Consider the following 14584-nt stretch of genomic DNA (forward strand, 5'->3'; position numbering starts at 1 on the left):
GGATTTATTTCTTATTGTTTATCATTAATTATATTATTAAACTCGGTTTGTGGCCCGCCTTTAACCATAAGGCAAGAGCAGGTCTTTTTTATCTTTATTTGATATGTATTATGGGTGGATGATGCATCTATCTGATTTATTTGTGATGAATGCAATGAATGAACCTAATTGGGACGGTTAACTAATTTTCCACATAGGAACTCGGTTCGATTTATTCGGGTTGGGTTTAAATAATTGGCTTTTCTAAAATAAAATCAAATTAGAAATCGTAGGTTAAAAGAGGCCGGTTTTCTGGGCGTCGGCTTCCAACGGGCCGACGTACCTAATTCCCTTACCTAGAATCGTACTTGGTACGCCCGACCAGTTTTCTTTCAAATAATTTGGCCTTAAATAAATATGGGTTAAAATGGAGTCAATTTTATAAAATTAAAAATGAACACGGTCCCATTGCCGAAATAATGGGTGGCGACTCAAAATAATTTATAAGACCGATTTATCGGCATCGTACATCCAAAACGATTTTTATCACCTTTTTCCAAATAAGAAAAATATATATATAAATAAAAAAGATGTTTTCCGAGGTCCTTCCGGGGTTTTAAGGGATCTCAAATGGGGCGAAAACAGTTTGGCGACTCCGCTGGGGATTTTTGCACCCACTAATCCCCGGTTATTTTTTAATAAATTAGTGGTTGCAATTAGGAATTGATTCTAAAAACCTACCTTTCTAAATAAAATTGGTTAGAAAAGCCGATGGAAAATTATTAATCGTCCATATGTGCTTAATTGCTTTCTTTTTCCTTCATAGGATTTTTGCATTCATTCGCATTTCTCTCTTCTCACCTCATTCTACCCATACTACCCTTCGGTACTTGTGTTAAGTTTGACGGTGGATCTAGCCTAAACCTCACGTTTTAGGTGCATTCATTCGAGAATTAACATTACTACCAACAGCAAGCCTAGTACCTCAAAGGTGCGTCAAAAGGAGTAGGCCCAACAAAGCCCGAATCCTGTTTGCGGAACCCAGACTTTGTTAACCCAATAAGACCAAAGCCAATGCACATAGATAAAAGCCTTAGTTACTTCCCCTAAGGTGCACCCGATTCTGTTTGCTGTTGTTATACCACATTCATTTCCGAGAGTTAATATCGTCAATCTCAAAACCCCCTGTTGGTTGTCGAGATTAGACCAATTCCTAGGAAACAGATGTCGGAATTTATACCAACGGAATTCGTGTGTGGGAGAAATAAGGTTGGAAGGCATGCATTTCCCAACTCCCGTTCCCCTGTTTGATATAAACTGTACATATGTTGTGGCATTCATGCACCATGTAACGTTTTTCTTTTTCAGCCATGCATTAATAAGAGCTAATGTTCGGTATGGACATTTGACCTTGATTTTAAGACTGGATTTCAAATTCTTTTTGAATAATATTATGCAATCGCTTATAGTGAATCGATACCCGAAAGAAAAGGGAGATATAAGGGGGTTGTGATTCCTTTGTATTTTTACATTTCTCGCATTATCTGAAAATAAGTGAGAGATTAGAAAATTTGTAACAAAATAAAATAAAAATCCTGCTTGGGGCCATATGTTCCAAGGCAAAAAGTAAGGATACATAAAATACGCAATAACAAAATAACAAAATCCCGCTAGAAAATTCTTTCATTCCGAGGCAAAAGTTAGGGATTTGAGAGAAAATGGTCCATCGGAAATCCAAAAGGAACGGTCGACGACAGATAATGTTCGAAATGCTTAAATACAAAATAAGTTATTGTTATATTATTCATACCGAATTTTTGGTCCAGTCGTTGAACTCGAGATCTTGTTTCCATGTTGGCTTTAGCACATTAGAAATGCATTTCTCATCCTATGTGCTTTCATTTTCGCATGCATACATGTAGGACCCTTTTTAACTCAGAAATTTTTTGCTAGAATTGATCCTTCCCGGGAAACGGCTTCGAGAGTCTGGCATCGACATCCTGGTCAGCGTTTACTCAGAATATCCCCAATCCCCGAATTTGTTCCGATCAGTTCAGTAAACTATCCAAGTTCATCAGATTCAGAGCCCGACTCAGATTCAGTAGAGATGGCAGATGATATAGGGGGTGAGCCTAGGTTTTCACAAGCTCAGATGAGGACCATCGCTCAGATTGTGGCCGCTGCTCTCGCTCAAGACAGGGCTCAAAACAAAAATACTCCCCCTTCTAGTAGCCAGCCTGTGGTTGAAGAGAGGCAAGTGCCCGACCCTGTGTCAGAAAATCAGACTTCTGTGGGAAATGCCACACCTGTTGAGAATGATGTGCTCAAGCAACTGGCTGAGCTGAAGGAAAGATTTGACAAAATGGCTACAATGAAGGAAAAAGACCCAGTCACTAATTTTCACATCACTGAGTATGTTTTGCACCCGACCAGCTCGGCCTCATTTAAAACATTCAAGCATTCTATATTTGAAGGAGACAATGATCCTCGTTCTCACCTATCCGAATTCCTCCGAGTCTCTCAGATGAACCGATACAACGAGGAAGATGTTTTGCGTGCATTTCCGCAAACACTGCATAAAGACTATCGGAGGTGGTACGATGATCTAGATGAGGAGGTTTAGAAGAATTGGATCAAGCTACATACCGCTTTTCTTAAGCACTTCAAGACCGATGAGAGTGATGAGTTCAGTCTGCGTGATCTGGAAAGTTTAAGACAGGGAAAAGATGAAAGCTTTTTTGATTACTACAGAAGATGGAGAACGAAGCTGTATAGAGTTTAGACAAGGCCGAAGGATAAAGAATTGATCCGTATCTTCTGTAGGAGCCTGTTGCCCTTCTTCAAGGAAAGAATGTTGACCCAGCCTCTCACCGATTTTGCTCTAGTTCAAAGCGCTGGCCTGAACATCGAGGAGCTGTATAAGGAAGAAAAGAAAAAGAAGAGAGGGTTTGGCAACTACCGGACTTCTTATGGTGATAGAGGTGCTGGGGGTAGTAATCAGAACCAGTCGGGGAACAGTAATGCCATAGTGGGGGCAGTTAATGAGAGAGCCAGAAGAGAATTCACAGATTTAGACAAAACCTTGAGCACAGTGCTAAGGTCATGCATCAAGAACGGAGTGTTGTCAAAACTGCCAGCCGACCCGACTAAAACCGTGCGAGGGAAATATATGGACAGAAATTGTGATTATCATCAGTGCAAAGGGCATTCAACTGATGAATGTTTCAAATTGAGGCACGATATTCAAGATTTGATTGACAGTGGAAAGATTACGAAGCCTTCAGACAAGAACAAGCCCAGCACCAAGAACAACCCGCTTCCCCAATATCAGTACAATTATCCGTCCCGTAAGACTCAGTCAGGTGGATCGGTCAATGCGATCGGGAGTGGATTGCCGAAAGAGGTGGTATTAGCAGAAGCAGAATGGGAAGAGCGGATGTGTGCCATGTTGAACATATGGGATGACTGTAGTAGTGATGAGGAGGAAAAGATGCCTGTGAAGATCGAGATCGAGAAAAGCATCACAGTGCAGGTGGGCGCAGTACCAGAGGATGAAGACGAACAACTACAGCTTGCCATTCAGAAGAGCTTAGCTGATCAAGAAGAACAGTGGTACTATAGCAGTGAGGAGGAAGTGAACGAGGTAGGTATTCAGAGTTTGACCCGGAGTGGGCGAGTATACAATTCCGAAAGCAGTATGCAGACCAAAGGGAAAGAGGTTGCTGTTGATGGAACGAAGAAGAGAATGACAGAGAAAGGCGGAGAGGAGCCGAAGGAAAAGAAGAAAGAGGAAGAGGTAGTAAAGGGACAGAAGAAGACTGTTGAGATTGGAGAAAGCAGTCAGAACAAGGCTCCTAATGGGGTGACTGCCAGTTCGGTGCTGAGTCAGTTGCAAAGAACAAGAGCTGACATTTCGATATGGGATTTACTGATAGCATCTAAGGAGCATAGAGAAGCTTTACTCGAAGCCATGACTTTTGTCAGAGTGCCAGCTCGAATTCAAAGTGTTGATATGATCAATGTGCTACAGCGAAGAATAGGCGAAGTCACTTTCTTTGACTCAGACCTTCCACCAGAAGGAAGAAACCACTGTAAGCCACTGTATATTCAGATTGCCGTCAATGGACGAGACACTCGGAATGTGATGGTCGATAATAGGTCAACGCTGTGTGTATGTCCGTTGAAAATGATGTCCAAGTTTAAGATCGAAGAATCAGAGCTTGAGCCATCAAACATGGTGGTCAAGGCTTATGACAATACTATGCGGAATGCAAAAGGGACCTTTAAAGCGAAAATATCCACAGGGGCAGTGGAAAGCTGGGTAGATGTAGTTGTGCTTGATATCTTAGCCAACTATGCTCTTTTGTTAGGAAGACCATGGCTCCATCCCTTAGGCACAGTTCCGTCCACTCTACACAGAAAAGTGAAAATTCCGTGGGGTACAGATGTGGTGACAGTTAATGCACAGGAAGATCTGAGTGTAGCAACAGTAGAGGGTTTAGAGCTGGCAGTACCGTTATTGGGCTTTCAAGTGGCAGTAATTGATGCATCCACCGCCAAGAGCAAAAGTGCAATAAACAGCATGAGTCCTTTTTCGAGAAAGATGATGAAGAAGATGAATTGGCAGTACGGCAAAGGTTTGGGCCGGGAGCTACAAGGAATGTTTGAACCACTCTCATCGGCATTGGGGCAGCAAGACAAGCGCGGACTGGGATACTCTGAAAATAGAAAGAAGGAAAGATATGAGATTCGATCTCCGGTCAGAGGGCCAAACTTGAATCAGATCTTCTTTGTTCCACAAGCTGAAGGGGAATTTCAGAGTAGGGGAAAGACCTATCCCGGCTTGGAGATATTTATGACTGATTATGAGGAGAAGCTGATCAAATCGCCCGGACGTTCCTTGGAACAGCTGCTAGATGGGACTGAATTCATGGTATGCATGACAGAAGCGAGCACTGAATCTGAGTGGTTGAAGAAGATATCCAAGTTTGAAGACTTTCTGGGGATTGGGGATGAAGCTTCCAAGTTGATGCAAGAGCAAAAGGCCAAGGCGCGCATCCTCCAGTCGGTTCTAGTTGCTGAAGACGCCGAAGAGGCGGAGAGGAAGGCATCGAAGGTGAAGCTAGTTGATGGGAAGATAGAAGCCACCCCGAAGGAAGGAGAAGGAGTTGCAGATGCCAATGAAGTGATCCAGGCAATAAAAGATACCTGTAATGAATGTATTGAACAGGCAGTTAATCCTGTATTTTATTTTTCTGAAGCTTGTTTTGAGAACAATATGGATGGTTTTCCTCTTTTTATTTCAATCAATGGAAGTGAACTTTGACTATTTGTTTTCTTTTTTTCCTGATTGTCACGTTCATGGCATTGATTACACCACTCACATATTTGACATAAATGCATTGCATCGTTTTGCATTTAATTTAAGCACCGCCGAAGATCCTAAAATAATCGAAATCGGATCAGACTTTAAACATGAGCTCAGACAGGACCTTCAAGAATGTATTAAAAGAAATTCAGAGGTATTTGCCTGGAGCTATGCGGACATGCCAGGGATCGACAGATCAATAGCAGAGCACTTCATTCCTACTGATCCGAGTATTAAGCCAGTAAAACAGAAAAGGAGAAGGGTCAGACCAGAATGGCAGGACAAGATCAAAGCTGAAGTCCAGAAACAGTTGGATGCAGGATTCTTAGAAGTAGTACATTATTTGGAATGGTTGGCTAATATAGTCCCGGTGCTCAAAAAACATGGGAGGATAAGGGTCTGTGTCAACTACAGAGACTTGAATAAAGCCTCACCTAAAGATGACTTTCCACTTCCGCACATAGATGTTTTAATCGACAGCGCTGCCGGAATGGGATGTTATTCTATTATGGACGGATTTTCCGGATATAATCAAATATTGATGGCTTTAGTGGACAAGCACAAGACGGCCTTCACCACGGACTTCGGAACATTTTGCTACAAAGTAATGCCGTTTGGACTGAAGAATACCGGGGCAACATACCAGAGAATGGCTACCACTCTGTTTCATGATATGATCCATAAAGGGTTGGAAGTATATGTAGATGACATGGTGATCATGACAAAGACGCAGGAAGAACATGCAGAGATGTTGGAAAAATTCTTCGCACGGGTCAAGCAGTACAATTTGAGACTCAATCCCAAGAAGTGCGTATTCGGAGTAACAAAGGGGAAGTTGTTAGGTTTTGTTGCAGGGCCTAACGGGATTGAGGTTGACCCCAACAAGATAAAAGCCATTCAGAACATGGAACCGCCAAGAACAGAATGTCAGGTGAGAAGCTTCCTCAGTAAGATTCAGTATATCAGCAGGTTCATTTCGAGGTTATCCATCACCTGTGCTCCGATTTTCAAGCTACTGAAGAAGAATCAACCAGTCAAGTGGAACGAAGACTGCCAGAAGGCCTTTGACCACATAAAGAAATACTTGATGAATCCACCGGTGCTCAGTTCACCAAGACTAGGAGAACCTCTAATCTTGTATCTATCTGTAGAAGATGCAGGAGTTGGGGCAATTTTGGTACAGCCGGACACAGCTGGAGTAGAAAAGGCTATCTATTACATCAGTAAGAAACTATTGCCTACAGAGGAGAAGTACAATCTGATTGAGAAAACGTGCATGGCAGTAGTGTGGGCGATAAAGAAATTGAGGCCGTACTTTGATTCCTTCAAGGTCACTTTTGTCTCCAAAATTGATCCTCTGAAGTATTTGCAGAAAATGCCTACTCTAGAGGGACGGTTGTCTAAATGGTTGGTTCAGATGTCTAGCGTGGATGCGGACTTTGTAACGAAGAAGACGGTCAAAGGTCGGGCCGTAGCAGAATTCTTGGCAGAAAATCCAATTGCAAGTGATGAACCTTGGGAATTGGAATTTCCGGATGAACACTTACTATGCATCGAAACAGGAACTTGGAGATTATACTTTGATGGATCAGCCAACAGAAATGGAGCCGGGGCTGGTATCGTAATTGAAGCACCTAATGGCGAGGTTACCACGATGTGCAAAAGGTTGTTGTTCCCGGTTACTAATAACATGGCGGAGTATGAAGCATGCATCATGGGGATGGAAGCTCTCCTTGCATCCGGTGCTAAGGAGGTCGAAGTAATAGGAGATTCGTTATTGGTTATTGAACATGCTAACGAGAGATGGAAGGTAGAAGAAGAAAGATTAAAGCCCTATGTCGAGTACTTGTTGAAGAAGGCAGCACTATTCGACAAGATCAATTTCACTCATATAGGAAGAACCTATAACAGAATTCCAGACGCCTTGGCAAACTTAGCATCGGCTTGGCAGGATTTGAGTAAAGTTCCGAAGAAGCCATTTATCATTACCGCAGCCAATATCCCGTGTTATAAAGATCATTTTGTGAACCAGATAGAACCGGAGGAAGAACCATGGTTCACGGATATTCTGAGGTACATGAAAGACGGTACTTTTTCTGATGATGCTACGAAAGAAGACCGTGCAGTTCTCAGAAAAATGGCTCTGAATTATGTTCTAGCTGATGGTGAACTCTACAGAAGAGCTTGGGATGGGATGTTGCTGAGATGTGTGAGCAAGAAAGAAGGAGAAGACATAATGAGGAAGGTGCATGAAGGAGTTTGCGGTACTCACCTAAGCGGCATGAGCCTAGCAAGAAAAATCATGAGGCAGTGTTATTTCTGGGTGCAGATGGAAGGTGACTGTGTTCATTATGTGCGTCGTTGCAAAGCTTGCCAATACCATGATAATAAAAGCCACTTACCTGCTGTTGAACTCCACTCGACAACTCCTTCTTGGCCTTTTGCTGCATGGGGCATAGACGTCATCGGCAAAATATCACCAGCAGCGTCAAACGGCCATCAGTACATATTGGTTGCAGTTGACTACTTCTCTAGATGGATTGAGGCTCAATCTTACAAAACCTTAACCGCCAAACATGTGGCTAGATTCATTGAATATAACATTTTCTGTCGCTATGGTGTTCCCCATCACATAGTTACAGATAATGGATCTCACTTTCAGGCAGATGTTGGCCAATTGCTTTATAGATACAAGATTGAGCATCACCATTCTTCTCCTTATCGCCCTCAGGCTAATGGTGCAGTAGAAGCTGCGAATAAGGAGATCAAAAGAATCTTGTCAAAGATGTGTGAAAGGTATAGAAGCTGGGCTGAGAAACTTCCTTTCACGCTCTGGGGGCATCGCACTACATTCAAATCAGTAAACGGAGCTTCTCCTTTCGAACTTGTATACGGAATGGAGGCAGTGTTACCAGTAGAGCTCGAAAAGAAGTCTCTCAGGGTTTTGGTAGAAGCCGGTCTGACCGAAGAGGAATGGATCAAGAAGAGATACGAAGATTTGGCTCTCTTAGACGAGAAAAGACTGAATGCTCGATTCCAGGATCAAATGAGAAAAAGAAGAATTGCTCGTTTCTACAACAAACGAGTACATCCAAAGGCCTTAAAGAATGGAGATTTGGTGTTGATCAGGTTATTAGACCATGAAGCCCAATATCATCCTAGCGGAAAATTTAAACCCAACTGGCATGGACCGTTCAGAATTCGCAAACTATTGGCAAAAGGCGCCGCTGAATTAGTAACTATGGAAGGAGAACCTATCGGTCGAATTGTCAATCAAGACCAAATGAAAAGATTCTACGTCTGAAATGATGATTTCAAAAAAAAAAAAATGCTAAGTTGAAAACCCGAAAGGGCGGCTTAGGTAAAAATTAAGCTCGCTAGGTTGAAAACCCGAAAGGGTGGCCTAGGCAAAAGTTAGAGTATGAATAAAAATATATAAAAATAAAATTTTCAGGATCAACGCGTGGTGCTTAGTTTAAATGCAAAATTCATGCCATGCGTTCGTGATAAATGTGTGATTGGTTGCTCAACGCCATCAATTTGACTCGAAGGAGAATAGGAAATTGAGTAGTTAGGGCAAATGACCATTGTATTAAAATAAATTCTTTTTACTTCTGTATAATGTTGAAAAGAAGTGAGATCAATAAAGGATTTGAATTTCAAAATTTTCTTACTGTTCCGGGGTTACGGTCAAAGGATGCAAAACCTTCCTCTCCGCTTACTTGATTCAAGATCGACTCATTTGATCTAAGATGTCCCGACTGACGGCCCTGCTTAAACAATGAACCCTTTTAAGACATTGATCAGAGGGACGAACACCTTTTTCTCAGTGATTTCCCTGGAAAGATCAATATAAAACCATAAATAAACCTGAGCACTTGCATAGGTTCATGCATACATGAAGGAGTTACATTTATTATTTCTGTTTGATTTGTGCAAGTAATAAAACAGTCACTCCATTCTTTGCGGTTTCCAAGTATAAGTTTTTATTTTTACAGAATAACTTTTACTCTATGCGTTTTCATTTATTGACCCAAGGGCAGGAGGCCCAAATAACTAACACAACAAATGATTCTGAAGGAAAAATTTTGTTGTATGTTGTCAATTCATGTGTGCAGGAAGCAGAAATTAATAAAGGCAGGGCCATCAAGGTCATTAATTGAAAGAAAAGCAAATACATTTAAATAAAAGCTCATGGCCCGGGTACAAAAAGGATAAGAAAAGACAATAGGGCCTATCAGTAAGGGCCAGTCCTCATGGGGCATGACATCATTGTGGGGTAAAGAACCAGTTGACATATGCGGGTGTCACAGCATCCTGCATCGTTCCTTCATCTAAATACACAGTGTTTCGATCTCGCCAACGGTCAGCCAAACTGGTCAACAGATGTGATGTTATTAGACCGCTTTCGAAGTTATGGATTCGGGGAACACGCTGTATCATCCCATACTGACGGCTGATCCTGTCAGGAAAATAGGCCATGGAACGGTCTAGACTGGCATACAACACATAGTTAAGGCTCACGCTTTCAGTAGTAATCAACCTGATCCTCCACCAGGGACAAATCCACCGAATTGTTGGGTTATTCCCAAAGTCTAAATGTCCTCGAGTCCGAGACCGAAAGTTGGCGGGACCATAAGTTGGGATCAAACGAGCAGGGACCGGAAGAAGCAGACTTAGCTTGTCTAAAGCCCAGGCCTGCAGCAATATTGGACAACCACGATGATGAATATTGAAATTGGTGATATGAAGGGCAATATCCCTTACCCAGCACATCGTTTCTCCCATGATCATCATGAAGACGGTATGACGGTACAGCTGCATGTCACGAACTACTGTCAGAAGTCGGAAATTTCCAATCTCGGGCTGACGGTTCTTCATGGCATACACATTCAGCAGCAAGAAGCAGCAAGCTCGAATCCAAGAAGGATCCACGTTCATGGACAAAACCTTATTGAGAAAAGGCTCCAAAGGTAGACCCTGATCCGTGTTTATGCCATCAGGGAGATAAACTGGACACAAGGCCGCAATCTCAACTAGATTATACCTAGGACCTGGGGGTAAGGCCGGAGTTTCATTTTGTTCAGGATGATGATCCATCACGGCGCACATTTCCTCGTAGGTCGGAGTCACCTCAGAGTCTTCAAACCGAAAAACCATGGTGTTCGGATTAAAATGGGTAACGAGCCAAGACAAGAAGCCATGGTTAGGTTTTAGGTCTTTGAAATACCTTAACTAGGCAAGTTGATCCATAGGGGGAATCTGCCATAGGTCATCGGAGATAGATTGGACGAAGGAGGAGACTTGGCTTCTGAAGGCCATGAAAAAGGGATTATCTAAGAAATTGATCTGCTTTGACTGATTGGATGCGAAGGAAAAGTGAAATGAAACGCATATTTATAGCAGGGTAAAGGGACCGGTGAGTGAAACATTGTTATCACTCGACTTAATGCCCACTGTCAAGAGTAGTTGAAAAGACATTCATGTATGGACTACTTGGGTCGGTGAGCATTTAAAGCCGAACTAATCAATAAGAAAGACGATTTGTACAATAAGGAGGTTGAACCTTTATGACCGCGTTAATCACCCTGTCAGGTAAGTGATGCGATCCACTGTTGTTTGGTGATTAATTTTTATAGTATTTCGTTTTAAGTCCATTATTTCATTCTTTATTTATTTCATTCATTTTATCTATAATAAATTGGTCTATGGACCACTAACGAGGTGGACCGCTTTTGTAAATAAACAGGACACCGTTTTCTTTTTCGTGTTTGTGTTTGTGTTTATTTTGCAGGAACAGGACTTCACAATTGTAAAATACAAACGCATGCCACAATATAATAAAAGCAAAATATAATAAAAATGTAAATAGTACCAAAAGAAATACAAATAGTGACTATGGTATAACTATACAACCATCCAAAAAAAAATGAATAAATAATGAAAAAACTAATAAATGTTCAAAATGTTCAAAAATGGAGGAGACGTGCAGCAAGACTACCGCCGCCTACGGCTAGGACCAGCAACAGTCGGAGGGGGTGGAGATGGTGGTGCGCCATCGGAAGAAGAGCCATCCTTATCCTCATCAGAAGAGTCGAGTGGGATGCCCTCGACCTCTAGTCTCGTCCGAAGCCGCTCCACCTCTGCCTGAAGCCGGCTCACGGCACTAGACTGATGGGACTGATGCCTCCGCAGTCTCCCGTTCTCCAGCTCCTGTAAAGGCAAGCATGTGTAAGAAAATTTACCAAAATAATAAGAAGCAAAAAGGTAAATATGTGTAAAGTTCATACCAGCTCGTGCCGCTCGGAGTAGAGCCGACCAATGTAAGATCGAGCAAACCCGAACCACTGGCATATCTCCTGATACCTCTAGGCCGGCACCTGCAAACAAGGAACATCCATTAAAAGATTACTCAGGTACAATGCTTCTAACTTTGTAAATTCGGTTTATAACTTACATGTGTAGTGTGCTCAGGGTCCAGCTGCACCGGAGGAGGAGCCTGTCGAAGATCAGCAGGGATGATAATGCCAGATCCAAGGCCTAGACCAGGATCCAGCACTACCTCCATACTAGGTGGGAACGGCACGTCACCCAGCACTACACCGGCCGGTCCAACCGGGGCAGCCGCGCCACTGGCCTCAGCCGCTGCCTCTGCTCGGTAGTGAGCCGCAGTCTTGTGCGTCTTCCGCTTTTGCATTAATTTACAAAAAAGAGACGGTGGCATCAATGATTTGAAACAGTGAAAATAGTAATAACAGTAAATAAGGCAGAAGATCAGATGAGTTACCTGGTGTACTCGAGGACCTCGGGTAGCCGCGCCTGCATCCGAGAGGCAAAGTAAGAGGGGAAGTCACCGGCGGACAGGAAATCATTCGCCGAGAAGCCTCTGTACTCTACCTCCAAGTCCTCCCGGGTCAAGCCCTCTAACAGACACATATGCCGAGGAGGGGCATGAGGTACCCTCCGCTGTGATGGAGCTATCGGAGTGTCAAAGACTCTCTCTCCAAGGAAATAGCAGTCGGCCCAATATCCCCGCATCAACAGCCTCGACCGGGTGTGCAACTCAGCCACCTCCCGGCCCGGGTAGGTCCTCCAGGCCTCGCAGTCCCATGGAGTCAGGGACAACTACAAAAGAATAAGAAATTAGTATTTGTTGTACATTAAAAAAGAAGATAAGCTAAATGTTCAGAGTATCTGTGTGTACTTACATCGGACAGCTCCCGGTCATTAAGGAAGCTCTGCTAGTACTCGGGATCCTCGCCACTGGCATAAGTGTGATGGCAGTGGGCCAGATAGAGAGGAATCCTCCTGGACTCGACCGGAGAGTCGCCACTCGGACCACCCGGATAGATACAGTACTCATAGGACCATACCTGCAACAGAGATAGAAATAACATCAGTTAGTTGAACAGTTGAGAATCATGAATAAAAAGGTGAAGAGCGAAAGAATGTTACCTCCAGAGGTCGGATGAACAGCCAGTTCGACTCACCGCTACCACGGGTCCAGACATCCAGACCGTGATAGAGATGAGCCAAACCGAGTGTGGCCCAGTCGAAGGACCCGACCTGGCTCAGATCCCGAAGACATGCCAGCACTGCTGGATCTCCCTTATTCTGGGAGGTGCACAGCAACTGGGACGAAATAATGTAGAACAAGAAGGACCGAGCAGCCTGGTCCCTCTCCTCCCGAGTGTAAGCAGGAGCAGCAGGTCGGGCCTCCTCCGGCAACTCCCTCCAAGCCTCCAATCGAGTCCTGATCCTCTCGGCCTAGAACCGAAAGACCTTCTCATAAGACATGCACCCCTGGACGGTGTACCGGGTCTGCGTAGTGACACCGAGCAAGGAACAGACTAGCTGGGCCCCGAGAGTGGCCGTCTGATACCGAGCATCCAGTGGGGGAACCGGGCCAGTGAAGCGCAGGCCAGTAATCGCAGCATAGTCCACGGGCGTGAGAGTCATCTCGCCAAACCCGAACACGAAAGTATGTGTACAATCGTTCCACCGCTCCATCAATGCATATCGCATAGCGGGCGGGAAACGAGGCTGCGTGCGGGGCAATCCTGCGGCGTAATCTCCGAAGCCTACAGCGACAACCCGAGCTCCCATAGGGGGCTCCAGTAGATCCCAAAAAGCAGAAGCATCAGTAGCCGATCCGCCCGAGCGGGGCTTGCCCAGATTAACCTGGCAAAATCAAGTCGCCTAGAGCTATAAACAATCGAACATCAACAAATCAAGGTCTAACACAGTTAAAAGGGGTCGATTCAAAGGTTCAAGGCAAGCTAGGGTTTCTGGCGCCTCGAACAGTTGCGTCACGCAATTGTTCATTCAAGAACAGCTGCGTCATGCAACTGTTCATGGAAGAACAGCCGCGCCACGCAACTCCTACCTGCGTGACACGACTGTTGACGCAGGCCTAAACGCAAAAACATAGTCCTATTGCTACAGTTATCGATCAAAAGCAATAAAAAAACAAAAAAAAAAAGAGAAAGCAATTTTCTACTTACCTCGGACTGAAAGCCGCGCATCCGACTCGTCTCGTACCGGACCGGGAACTCCATACCCGGCGACGGAAGAAGCTACAATGGCCGCGTCCCGGGGGTCAGCGGATTTCGGTTTACCGGCATCGGCTCACCATCGAACGTCGGGATATCGGGTAGGGCCCCGAGGTCTCTATCTCCTGAGTGTAGGCGGAGGCAGGAATTTCAGAGAGTTGAGACATCTTTTTGGTTGAAAGTTCAGAGAATTCTCAATTGCTTAGGGTTTGTGATAAGTGAAATTGAATTGGGCCAAAGCCCATTCGACCAAGCCCAAGAAGAGCTTTGGGCCCGTCACCTCCTTCCGAGATCAACAGGCCCGTGCGGCTTACTTCAAAGGCCCACAACGGTCCATTCCGGCAACTTGATATCGATGTGCGCCTCGTACACGTCAACAATTTTTGTCTACTCATCGCACAGGGGGCAGGACATCAAATTGCCCAGATTACCCTCAGGTGAGTTTTTCTTTCGACTACTATATCATGAAAGGTATATCTGAAAATGCAGATAACAAATTGTCTGTTAAATCGTTTACGCCAAAATTTTTGCAAAATTTTCCACAAGTAATGCATGGGAACATGTGATGTTCCAATATTTTTCTAACAGAAAGCAAAGTCTGTTCGTACACGGACATTGCTCTCTTTCTTCTGGTGAACAATTTTTCAGGCCAACCGGTGATGGTTTTTCGAAGCCGATAGGTCCT

This window comes from Jatropha curcas, chromosome 8, assembly GCF_041381405.1.
Source record: "Jatropha curcas cultivar XTBG-Jc1 chromosome 8, XTBG_Jcur_1.0, whole genome shotgun sequence".
Classification (NCBI taxonomy): domain Eukaryota; kingdom Viridiplantae; phylum Streptophyta; class Magnoliopsida; order Malpighiales; family Euphorbiaceae; genus Jatropha; species Jatropha curcas.